The 13,299-nt window shown below is 44.8% G+C and overlaps 1 protein-coding gene across 11 annotated transcripts in view; it reads left to right on the top strand.

Annotated features, from left to right (window-relative positions):
* The window catches only part of PSPC1 (paraspeckle component 1), a 71,709-nt gene extending 58,428 nt beyond the window's left edge, over positions 1-13,281 (top strand). For 2 of the 11 annotated variants that reach the window (XR_014230524.1, XR_014230533.1), the window contains 2 exons: positions 3,913-4,016; positions 5,320-13,281. The gene's annotated coding sequence lies outside the window, so the exon portion shown is untranslated. Of the gene's footprint in view, positions 1-460; positions 717-3,912; positions 4,017-5,319 lie in introns of those variants that run through there. The other 9 variants (XR_014230525.1, XR_014230526.1, XR_014230527.1 and 6 more) reach the window with 9 other exon arrangements.
* Positions 13,282-13,299: the final 18 nt, after the last annotated feature.

The following is a 13,299-nucleotide window of genomic DNA, read 5'->3' as shown; positions in this document are numbered from 1 at the left end:
GTCAAGGAAACGGAATGCCTTGCTGGCTCAGTTCAGGTAGTATTTGGCCTTTTGTTTGTAGGAACTTAATTTTCCTTTTGAGCCTTAATTTAGTAATGTTCACTTTTTCCCTTAAATACTTGCTTCTAGCTGTCCGCAAGTGTACGCTCTTAAGGAGAGAATTTGGGGAACATAAGGTTGGGGAAGGTTATGTTGCCGTTTGTCTCCTGTAATCACTGGCAGCCATGCAGTGATGCCCAGGTGACAGCTGATTTACTCTCTGATGGTTTTATTGTTGCAAATGTGTGCTTTTGTCTTCAGCAGAGGCTACTCATGATTAAGGTGAACAGGTTTGTCCAGGCTTGAGTAAAAACTAGAAGAATGGGGAGGAAAAGTTTGCTTGACCATTTACAAATGTCTAGCACTGTATCTTCTGTTAGTACGTCAGCAGCCAACATTGTTATCTGTTACCTTTTGATAGGTAAACCTGAACAAATGCAAATGCGAACACAGCTCTGCGGATCGTCTCGGGTTCCCTTTGGAAACCCCAAATAAATGGCCACAAGGGATTGTGTGTTTTCCTGAGAACAGCTCGGCATTGGAGTTCTTCCTTTCTGTGCGATGGATAGTGGCTTTGCTGCTCTCAGAATGATACCTGTGCCTGCTGGTGCAAAATGTCCTATGGTGCACTTCAGTGGAAGTCAAAATTTACCCATGCTGCTGTTCTGTGTTGCTAGGTAATTTTTATAAGTAGACATAAAATAAAGGGGGAAATGGAGGGAATTATAGGGGGGAAGCTCTTTGTTACGGTAGCCACCAAAAATCCTGTTAATTTAAAAACAAACAAACAAACAAAACCCCAAAAAACCCAAAAAAACCCAAAAAGACAAACTGTTCTGTTGGTCAAGCCAGCGAAGCTGCGTAGCATCGGTGTGCAAGGTAAATGTAAAACGTCCTTCAGTGCTGTGGGTTGTCGGGGCTGTGTCTGCTGGGTGTGCTGCTGTGGCAGCTTGCAGCTTGTCTCACATAGCAGTTCTGTGTTGGAAAGGCAGTAGTGGAGAGCACTCTGTTAGAGTGTGCGTATGTGTTACTTGAGATAGGTTGTACTGAGGAGCTAGTTTTCAATTTTCCTTGATACTGGTACAATATATGCACAGTATCCCTCAGTTTGTGCATGATGCATCTGTTCTCTGCAGAATAGGCATGTTTATCATGCTGTCAGCCTTTCGGGATAGTTCAGGTTCATTTTGCTTGGCACCATACCCACTTTGAGCTTTAATTTAAAGAAGAGCTTTATCATATGAATGAAGATGGTTCGGAGTCTGTTACTTTGAAAATGACTGTGTGTTGTGTTCCTGCTCACTCTTACAAATCCCTTTTTTCAGTGCTAGCTGCTAGGATACATTCAGGTCTAACAAATACGGTTAATCATAAAGTCTCTCATATGGGCTAGAGAAGTTGAAATGATCTTAATTTCTTATAGAGAGAGAATCCTGAAGAAATAATGCAGAGGCAGAGACATTCTGTTAAAAAAAAAAAAAAAAAAAAAAAAAACAAACCACACTATATAATCACTTTGTAAGTATTTGAGTTATGGTAAAGGATTAATTTGTAACACTACCTTATGGTCTTACTGGATGGTTTTAGGGGTTGTCTTCAAAAACATACTAGATTTATTTGGCTGCAGTTTTGTCATTAGTATCTACTAGTTGCCAAGAATCTGGCTCCCTGCTTTCTCTTCAGTAAATCTGGGTGGCCAAGAAAGAGACGGTAATGTACACTGGCTGTTAGAGAAGCTGGAGAGACTGTGTTAGGCCTTTGGAGGCCTTAGCCTTGCTGTTTGTAGATAGGGGAGAAAAGGAAGAAAAGCCTAATTATTATGTTTTTTTCATAATATTAAAATACAGGCTGAAAGATGTGCAGTTTGTAATTGTAGCTTCCCTTTAAGATGGGTACGTACTTATCAATGGCTGGATTAGTTTCACCATGTGGAGGTAATGTCCCAGGATGCTAATATTTGTCCAGATGACAGTTCCAGGCTGGTCCTCGAGGCTGACAGTCATCTCTGTGGCCATTATTGTATTTGACCTGCTCGATGATGTTAATACCAGCACCTGCAAAATTATAGCTCTAGTTATAAAGCATTAGTGGGCTGTGCTCTGTCATACCTGCTTTAGGAAGAAAGTATCCATCTTGCTGAATGTCTGTGTTAAGGAATAGATAACAGAACTTTTGAAATTTGGTATACAGCAAGCTGCACCATGGAGCGGGGGTGGGGGAGATGAAAAGGAAGCAAATGGGAGAATTAATGAATTAACAGCAGTTTTAATAGGACTCTCACATTAAATTGTGCCAACTCTGAAATCGTATTTATTCTGAGCTGCTGGCTTCAGCTGTTTTTCAGCTGTACCTGATAAGGTAAATGTTACATTTGTTGTAAATGTTTGTGGTTGTGTGTTTTAAGTTGCACATATGTCACCTCTGAGTTGCTTTTTGGGGCTGTTCCTGCAGCGAAGCTAGCCTGAAGGGTGCAACCTGTGTGTGGCTTTCCAAAGTCATTCTTCCTGTAACAAATACTTCGCAGGGTGTGCTAAGTTTTCTGATCATCAAACAGGACCTCAAGATGTTGGTAAATTGTTTCAAGGAGTCTTTATCTGAGAGCACACAGAGCTCTTCACCCCCTTGTGCTGCTGTAATTGGGGGCTTTCCAGGCAGTCTTCCTCGCTGCAGAGACTTCTTCAGGGCTCCGTGGCTCTGCAACATGTTTCTATGTCTGCTTTCCCAACCTGAGTAATGGGTTATGTTAAACCTATCAAACATTGCAGTACTCACATGTTACTTTAAATCAGAGGTATTTGTGGAGAAGAGGTGATTTTAATTTGGGGGAAGGAATGTGTGCGTATGGGTGAGAGCCGTTCTGAAGCCTGAGTCACTGGGGCAGGGAGCTGTTGAATTTTGAACACTTTGGATAATTATTTTGCATGTGGACTCTGGAAGAAGGTACACAGAGTTCAGGATGGGTACCCTTATTAATGCTTTCAGTTATTATTTAGCCCTTTTGGAATATAATTATAATAATTATGAATTAATAAATGTAATAGGAATAAAATTATACTCTGACTTGCTGTTTGTTCTTCCAACCGCACTTACTGCAAATGCAAGCACATCTATTGCAGAAGTTTTAAAATGACAAAAGTCTTAAACTGTTGCATCAGTTTCTAATGCTTTTAGTATTAAAATGTATTTTAATGAGACTTTTACGCAGTTCTGTTCTGAGATGTTACAAAGTAGGACAACATTTTACTCCAGTTCAGTTCAGTTGTATTATTTTCATATATGGCTTTGCCCCTTTTAAGTATCTGTTCAATGTCTGTAGCACGGCAGGCTGCGAACAGGGAGGCGACTGTATTTCTGCTCCCGTACCCTCAGTGCAACTACAGCGAGAGCAGCTAGTTCTCAAGTTTCATTAATAACTGCGTTGTGTGCAGGGATCCTAATTATCGTAGTGGCAATAGTACGAGGAGGATGAAATGGCGCTTTGGCCGCACGCGTTGGCAGGCCTAGAAGACGACAGCGTTGTGTTTGGTGTGTGTGTTCTAAAAACTGACTTGGGGCTCTTCAGAGCAGAACTGCACTTCATCTGCTCCAAGCAGAAGTATAAAAATCTAGGAACTTGTTAATGTTCTTGGAACAGCTGTGTTTTAACTGCTGAGGTAGTAAAATTAAATCTGAAATCTTGAGAGAAATCTGTGTAGTAACAACTAAGTGGTAAGAATGGGTAGAAAATAAATGGGGTTTTTTTTTCTGGTAATGTAAAGTTTTATTATGGTTTATTTCTCCATATTACACTTCTGGGTATTTGAAAAGAGAAGCTACTGTATTTTCTAGTTTGTTTGAAGTGTTGCAGTTATTTACTGTCTCTTTATTTTTTAGGTTACTATTAAAATCTTAAAATGCAGATGAAGACTGGCTTGTGCAGAATCCTTCTGCTCTCTTATGCGTACAAAAGGGAATCCTAAACCAAGTGTTAGTACGAGGTATGTATTAGGATATTTGGCTGTATTCAGCAATTACTCACATTAGGAGCCCGCTTTTGTTCACATTTGCAATTTGATGTAGAGTAATTCTGCTTCTACACTTCAACTAATACTTGCTTTAAATACTGTAATTCCTTGCCTAATTCCTGTCATATGTTAACATGTTTTTAAAGGACTCAAAGTATATATACACAGCCTCTTGCAGACAGCTCAAAATCTGGCTACTCAGAATGCGTCTTGCATCCAAAAACCATAGTGCCACATTAATGTGATGCCATGCCTGAGCTACCCAATGTTACTGATACATTGGACTCAGAATCCAGTTTTTATGATCAACGTTGTAGTTTCTGATTCTGAACAGTCCTGGAGATTAGCCAGCAGGCTTTGGTCTGAAAGGCTGTGGCCACGTACTCTGTAAAGCCTGGGGTGGAGTTCAGTTTGCGTACACGTGGGTGCGCAGTGTCACCTCCCCTGGGTGTTGGAAGCGTCTCTGAGGGACTGACAGATACGGAGGTTTTAAAGGGAGATTTATGCAGCTTGGTTCAGTAGTTCTGATAGTTCTGAAATTCCAAAATATCAGTTGCTTTTATAAGTAAAAATAATTTTAAACACTGATGAGATTTAACTGAGATGTGCAAGTCGTACTGATAAAGGAAGAGGAATTTGGGTTAGTTCTATCCTGTGTTCATTTGGCCTAGTAAACGTACTCAGAGTTGTCTGTATAGTTGTGTTAACAGTAAATAGAGAACAAGGTATACATAGAACAAGAGCTGCTTATTAACGCCATGGACAGGGGTATCTTTCACATGTCAGAGGGTTGGATTAGACGATCTTCAAAGGTCCCTTCCAACCCAAACCATTCTGTGAGTAGTAGTTTATATGATTTATTGCTAACTAGAGGGGTCCTTTTACTGATACTCAAGTCAGCTGGTAAATTAAGTGTGGGAAGTAAGCAGTAAAACTTCAGGGTTGCATGGGAAGTATAAACACGATGGGGTCCTTTGTCATTCTGTAAAAAGCATGGAAATGGCAACATGAGAGAAATCTTTCTGCAGTAATACGTCTCAAACTGTACCGCCAGTTATAACTAATACTGAAAAATTGCCCATGTGGTCTTTGATTTCCAAGACTGAAATAGTTCAAAATTTCTACCTAAGACAGGCAGAATCCTATTATACTCTCCACAGAAGCTCTGTCTCCTTTTTTCCCTACCTTTTACTCAACTACGGCTTGTTGCATCTTAGGTAGCCCTGCACTGTAAAGGATTTTTCCAAAGAAAACATTTTCTCTGTGCGTGCTTCAGGTGAAGAGCTGGAGCCCTGCCCCCCTCCCTAGCGTTCAGGTCGCCCCGGTGATGTGCGCTATGTCAGACGGACTGGTAGTTCCCGCTGCCGCTGGAGATGACTTCTCTCCTGAGCCCCGCAGTGCTGACTCCTGTCTCACCTCTGCAGCTGAAACTGGGGCAGGCTCTTCACAGAACGCCAGCATCTCTGAGGTTGGGAGATCGGATAATCCAGCCCCGTGCTGAAAGCGGGACGTCGGGTAGAGCAGGTTGCCCAGGACTATGTCCATTTGCGTTTGGACTCCACAACCTCCCTGGGCAACCTGTGCCAGTGCTGGGTCACCCTCACAGTACAAGTTTCTTGATGTTCAGAGGGAACCTCTGTATTTCAGTCTGTGTCCATTGCCTCTGCTCCTGTCCCTGGGCGCCACTGGGAAGACTCTCTCATCTTTATACCCTCTTGTTAGATGTTTATAAGTATTTGTAATATTTCGCCCTGACTTCTCCTGGCTGAACAGTCCCCGCTGTTTCCGCCATTTATAACATGATAGATGCTCCAGTCCCTCAATTGTCTTCCATTCACTCTTGTGCTGGGGAGCCCAACACAGGACACAGCGCTCCGGCTGTCTCACCAGTGCTGAGCAGAGGGGAAGGATCATCCATCTCCATCTGCCGGCAACTTTCTTTGTAATGCAGTGCAGGATGCCACTGGCCGCCTTTGTGGTCAGGTCATTCTTCGCTCATGGTGGTTCTTGGGAGTTCACCAAGGCCCCCAGGTCCTTATCTGCAAAGTTGCTTTCCAGCCAGTGGGCCTCCAGCCTGTCCTGGTGCATGGGATTATTCCTCCCCAGGTGCAGGATTTGGCATTTCCCTCTGTTGAACTTCGTGAGATCCTGTGGACCCATTTCTCCAGCCTGTTGAGGTCCCTCTGGGTGGCAGCATGACCCTCTGGCGTATCAGCCACTCCTCTCAGCTTTGTATCACCTGCAAACTTGCGGAGGGTGCGCTCTGTCCCATCATCCAGGCTACTAATGAAGATGTTGAAAAGGACTGGCCCCAGTACTGATTCCTGGGGTACTCTGGTGCTTACTGGCCTCTAACTGGACTTTGTGCCACTGATCAGAGCCTTCTGGGCCCGGCTGCTCAGCCCGTTTTCAGTCCACCTCATCGCCCACTTACCTAGCCTGTACTTGCCACTGAAGATGACACGGCGGTGTCAGAAGCCTTCCTGAAGTCAAAGTAGACAATATCCACTGCTCTCCCCATATCCACTGAACTGGTCACTTCATCGTAGAGGCGATCAGATTAGGATCATTATGGATTTGCAAATCACCCCTTTGTAACTCCATGCTGACTACTCCCAGTTACCTTCTTGGTCTGGAAATGGTTTCCAGGAGTAGCTGGTCCGTCACCTTCCCAGGGCCTGTACTTTCCTGGGTCCTCCTTCCCGCCCTTCTTGAAGACCGGAGTGACATTTGCTTTCCTCTTGTCCTCGCACACCTCCCAATTGCTGTGCCCTTTCAGGGCCAGAGCGGCCTCGCAAAGCCATCGGCCAGCTCCCTCAGCCCTCGTGGCTGCCTCCCAAGGCCCAACGCACTTAACTTGTGTCCCGTTTACGTGTTCCCTATCCTGGACCCTGCTCCCTATTAGATTTTGGGGTGGGGGGTGTCCTGAGGAGGTGGGAAGCTGATACGTGCCTTGTTTTGTGGTTTTGCCTTGCCCTTTACTAAGGGGTTCCCTGTTATTTTCTAGTTGTAGTAAAATCACAATAGAATCATAATATAAAAATCATCACACAGTAATGTGTAATATACACCAGGGTATGAAAATACACGAGCTACCAGCATTTACTTTACAAAATCTAAAAAAGACAATACAGTTAAAACTTTATCAGAAAAGTAGTAGTAACAGAAAAAACACTTGATTAATTTTTTCGAAGTTTGACTCAGAAGAAATTTTTCTATCCAGCTGACATTTTGCCTTGACCACGTAGCTGCTGGGAATCCGGCTGCCTTGCTTGGCCTTACGTATCAGGCTGCTGCTGCGCAGAAGAGCCACGCGGGAGCCTCGGCGCTTGGCAGGCTTCCCAGCCGTCTCAGGGCTCTTCTGTCCTCAACTTACAGTTTCCTTCCTGTGAAGGGAAGAGCGGATGGCCACGGTTCCTTGGAGATACAAGCGTTTCTTTGACTGGCTAAATAATGACTCCTTGTCTCAGTGGAGCGATAAAATCCTTTCTTTCTCTTTCCCCATTATTCGTTTGTGTGTGTGCACTTCAGATTGCAGCGTGAACCTGGCTGACAAAGCCCAATGGCCCAACTAAATTGCGTTAAAAATTGAGGGAAGATTAGATAAAAACGAGTGGATTGCATCCTATTTGGGGCAGAGTGTGCAATAGCAAACTGAAAAAGCTGCAAAAGACTGGGAGAGCAAGCCAAATCAGTCACATTAAAAAAAGCTACACTTGCTCACTTTGCTCTTCCTTACCGTGTTGCTGAGCAGTGTTTTGTAGAGATGAGAGCTGGCCTCGGCGTGTCGTTGCATTCCCTGCTTCAGCTCTGAAATAAATTTGCATGCAGTTCTACCAGAAAATGCACTGGGCTCCCGTTTCATTCCCAGTGAGGTCGGAAGGTTCTGCCCGGGGTTCCCGAGCGGTGGTAGAGAATTCCGGGTGACCTCTTGGAAGGGCCGAGAGGGAGGGCGTTAGCATTTCCCGGCTCCTCATCCAGCCGCATTTGCTGACGCGTGGCTCTGTAGTCCGCTGTTTGAGTCTTGTTGTTTGCTGGACTTCTTTGATTACAAAAGCACGTTTTCAAGGAAGTTATCGCTTGGGTGGGATTCAGGCTGAGGAGCTCCGCGAGGTACCGATTTCCTGAAAATGTTCTCCATTGCGTTAGGTTTCAATGAAAACGGCTGGTGGCTGTGCACCCTCCCAACTGAAGCCGGCTCTCTGCTGCACCGTGGTGATGTGCAAAATGCTGCTGTCAAGCTGGAATTACAATGACCATCAGGGGTGAGAATATCAGGGGTGTCGTCACTCCTTAGAGCACTTAACAGGGTTGTGATTCTGGTGATGCAATCTGTTTCCTTTGTGCTCGGTTATCAGTCTCTTTGTATTATTTTTGTGCTTAACAGGTGCTCTTTTTTCTTCTTTGCTCTCTGTGCTCCAAGAATACCGCTGCTATCTAGCAGAACAGCAACAGGAGCTGCAGCACCTAGCTGAAGGGGGCAGAGGGCAGAGCTGATGGCTCACCTAAGCTGTATTCTTTCTGCTTGCAGAGGGGTCTGCCCCGCGAGGCCTGAGGGCACAGGGCCCTCGGGGACGGGAGGGGACCGGCATGGGGGCGGCACGTCCCCCACCAGCACCCCGGGCTGGAGAAGACACGTCAGAAGAACCTGAAGGCGACGCCTGCTTGCGAGGTTCAGGATGCCTTTTCCTGCGTGAGGAGAGGAGTTACAGCTTTCGTGATGTTACCGCCCTCTGCCCCGGCGGCGAAGGCGGCACCCGGTGCTAAGCGAAGTTGAGCGTTTCGCAGCAAAGCTGATGTTGGCCAACTCGGATGCGCAACTCAGGTCTCGACTCCCTTTTTGTCTGGACTGTACTGGAAGCAGATTTTCTTTCCAGATCTCCAATGCTAGTACTGGGAAGGGTGGTGACAAAAGGATTAAAGTCTGTACGTGACAGAACAGGAACCAGTAAATGATATATAAAGACCACTCCTTGGTTAAATGATTGGTTTGGGACTTAAAAAAGCCTTTAGAGTTAAATGAAATGAGTAAGAAAATATTTTCAAGCCCTAAAGTATGTGATAAAAGATAGGAAAGTGGTGGGTTTTGTATTTAAAGAAAAACCAATAGTGTGGATTGTGTTTAAGTTGCAGTAGTTTAAAAGAGCAGGGCCGCATTAGGTAGCTAGCGAAAATTGTATGAGCCAGCAACAGCTGGAAAGGACACGTTAACCCATGGGGGATGAAAGCTGCAGTAGGGTTTCACTGTGCAGTTCAGTTTGAGTTGGAAGTTATGCTAAAAATGCTAAAAATGCCTGCTGTCTTAATGTAGCCCAATAAAAAGATGAAAAACAAAAACCATGAATGAAATGAAAAATGAATTTTGATGCAATGAAATTTTAACATTGCACTATATCACCAGTTTTTTTCAGGGTTTCTAGATCTATTATAAAACTTGTTTCAAATTAATCTATGAATACCAGGATGTTTATTTTCTGTTTCCTGAAATGAACAAGGCAGTGAAGATGAATCGAGGATCTGACGGGAACCTCACCGAGTTCTAAAGAGGCAAACGTGAAGTCCTACAGCGGGTACTGCATTGATGCAGTTGTGCGGCCTGGGCACGGACTGGTTGCGGAGCAGCTTTGCAGCAGCTGATCTGGGAGTCCTGAGGGACAAGTGACAAGTCCTGAAGGTGTCCAACCCCATCCTGGGCTCCGGTAGAAGAGCACAGCTGAGCAGGGGCAAGGAAAGTCGACCTCTCCTCTCTGCTCAGCGCTTCCCAGACTGCAGCTGGAGCGCTGTGACCCGTTCTGGGCTCCCAAGAGAGATACGGGAAGAAGTCCAGCGGAGGCCACTGAGGTGACCAGGAGGTAGAGCGCAGGAGCCGTGGGGATGGGCAGCTGGCTTTGCTCAGTCTGGAGACCAGGAGCTCGGGGGTAGGAAATCTTGACTTCAGCTGCGTACTGGACGGCGGTAGAGGAGATAGAGCCAGGCTCATCTTAGTGGGGCAGAATCACGAGGAAATCTTGCAGAATTTTCCGAGTATGCAAGTGTTGCATCATACCACTAATAAAAATAGTGCAAGTGGGTGCTGCCTTGCTGTACTTCATTGGCCTCCCCAGGCTGTGGAGCCAAGGGGAGTTCCTGGTAACCCTTCTGTTCCAGGAGGGGCGAAGGCAGGGGACCCAGCCCCGGGGGTGGTGTGGGGCAATGTTCACTGGTGGCTGAGGGCTCTTCAGAAATATCAGCTGTTGAGTATTCAGACAGTAGAGCTGACAGATCCAGGAAAGCAAGGGAAATTCAAATGCTTGCACCCCTCCCATGCAAACCTTTCCAGACAGGCTGTCACAACCAGCTTGGTAAAGCCTTTTTTTAAAAAAAAAAACAACAAATATGCATGCAAGGACAGCCTTTGCAGGCTGGGGCTCTGCCTGCTACTGTTCGTGTCAGGGGTAGCAGCTTTTCCCCCATAATGAGTGTGTTCAGTGTAAGACGTGCAGCTGCTGCAGCAGGCCTAACTGGGCTTTTCTTGCCCAAATTCATATTCTCCCCCCTTGGCTACTGAAAGTCTGTACAAGTAACAGCCCCCAGGGAACAAGACTTCTTGTCAGAAAGCAAGTTTGTGATACAGGATCAAGATGTCACCGCACGGTAATACTGCCCTCCACTTTTGGAGCAGGCAGCGGTCTCCTGGTGCGCGGTGACAATGCCTTCAGTTCCCATACACATGGGTTTGGCCGTCGTAAAACGATGGCGGGCACCGCTCTGGCTTTTAGGAGGAGTGGCACGCACATGAGAGGAGCAAGGCAACGTTAAGGTGGTTCCATCTACTATAAATGAGACCGTGCCAACAGTAACTAACTGCAGAGGAGTTCCTTGCAATTCAAGTCACAGGGGAAGTATTACAGAAATTATTGAAACAAAATTAAGAAGTGGTAGCTATCCTGCACCACCACTGAGACTTTGCTGTGGAGAAACAGTTGACTTGAAATCAAAAAGACAGACCCACCTTCTGCCTGGTCCCTTCCTCCTGGCTGCTATACTTGAGGTATTTGAGATTTTTAGGTTTTTTGAGAGACCCTTTTTTAACCTTAATTTTTACTGCTGCCTCAGTCCTGCTCACATTTTTATTCCGTGCTTTTTGTCTGCCTTTAGTATTTTTTCCCCTAACTCTTGTCTTTGGCTTTCACTCAGACATTTTTAAGACAGGTTCAGAATCTGAAAAATATTTTCCCCATTTATGTGCAACACAGAAAAGCTGAGGAATTTTAAAGCGTGAGGATTCAGTGATGGGCTTGCAGTGCATGCCAATGTGGCCTTTATAGTTCTCTTGCATTCTTAAAAGAGAAGACTCTGTTACAGCTCCACATTACAGAGGGAGACTCCAGCAAAACTAAAGACCCTGCATGAGACACTCCCATAGCAATCCTGTCTCCGCTCCCATGCTATCAGACTGCCACTGCTCAGACAGACAGACTGACCTAAAGGCAAAAGGTTTTACAGTGGCTGTTTTCCAGTACTGTATGGGAAGGCAAACGGAGGTAACAGAATTACAGCAGGTACAGGCAGGCAGGACATTTTAGGACGGCCCTCAGGCACTTTGAGCTGACTAAGACAGCAGCTGCGCTCTGTGCTGTCTCTTCCATATATTGAAACAGCTTTCTTCCATCCAGACTGATCAAAAAATATCTTTTTTTTGAAAAACAGGTGCAGAAAGCACAGAGGACCTGTTAATAAAGTCAGCTGCGTCACCCACCAACCTTCAGTGTCTGTGAAAGAAGCCAGGAACACAAGTATTGATGATGGAGCAGCGAAAGATCATGAATCCAAGCCTTCAGAACCGTTTATTGCCACTGCGGTTTACAGTAACTGCAGCTGCTTAGCCTTGCTGACAGGTAGCAGCAAGAAGAAACTGAGTAAGGTATTTCTCCACAGTGCCTCAAGAATTGCTTTTTATTGTAGCTACTTTCTCTTCATCTTTTGTCCACCAAAACCTTTTTCTTAGCACCTGGATAAAAACCATATAATAAAATCAGACAGAAACCAGCTTCAAACATCTTTTCATATGCCTTTTATGCATCTTCAGTAGGGATCTGGAATTTGTATCACCAGCTAAGAGAAAGATGGCTGCAAAATCCATCCCTCCATAAAAGCATCACGAACCCAGATTTTATTCCCATGCCCTGTAAAATTCCTCCCTCTCTCCCAAATGTCTCAAGGAGACAAAAAGCCAAACCAACCCCCAATAGCCCAACACAAAACCCCAAACAAAACAAACCCCCCAAATCAACCGGCCTTTGACAAACTACTTGCTATATCAACTCTTGGAGCACTAGGAGACATTTTTAGGTTAGACTGTACAACAGTTTTGAAATAGCATCTGTATTAATATGGACATTTGTTCAAAAACCTTTTGTCCCCACCTTGAACAGCTCGACCGTTTACCACTGACGCGCTGCACAGAGCTTATCGCACAGGCTCCGTACTGTTCCTGTGCAACGCTTCCCCTGAGGAAGGGACAGCCACGTACGTGGAAACCGTCCCTCCGACATAACGAACCACGGATGTCCCCTTTCCTTATTCGTCCTCCAGGGTTATGCACAGTGACTAAAAAGAAACAGAGCTACACAAAGTCCCGAGTGCCGGTGGCGACGTACCTGAATCTCAGCCAGTGCTTTTCATGCATTGCAGGTGTTCACACTTAGCAAAATGAGGTATCTATCATCTAACATATTTCAGAGAGGTGGAGGTACCAAGTCTGTCCAAAGCCCAGACTTGTTAACATCTCGTCAATACTGTTTGCAAGAAGATAGGCAACTATTCTAAATCAAAACAGAAATGAGTATTTGCATGTCATTGCTGTTCTAGTTTTATATAGCTTCATGTGACATTCCACAAAATTGAAATAGTGTGCTTTGTTACTCATTTGGCATCTCTTAAATAGGAAAGTTTTAAACTTTCAAAAACCAAAAATTAAAAACTGGTTAATTGACCTCTATATTAAAAAGTCACAGTTCTTAAAAGGATACTTAATACATCTGCACCATTTTGATGGTGAGCACTCAAATACATTAAGAATTTATCCACAATAGTTTTGCTAACAATATAGGCACATAGTGGTGTGTAAACTACATGTGGCAACCAGGCACAATCTGGGTTCCCCCCCCCCTTTTTTTTTTTTTACTTTTCAAGATGTTGGTTAATTTACAAAGAAAAATATTCTATACTTCATGCAGAAGTATTACATTTGTATTTTATAGCACAGGACCATTAC

Source organism: Platalea leucorodia (genome assembly GCF_965183815.1).
Source record: "Platalea leucorodia genome assembly, chromosome: 2".
Lineage (NCBI taxonomy): Eukaryota > Metazoa > Chordata > Aves > Pelecaniformes > Threskiornithidae > Platalea > Platalea leucorodia.
The sequence above is the reverse complement of the archived record's forward strand: the minus strand, read 5'-3'. Positions and strand labels throughout refer to the sequence as shown.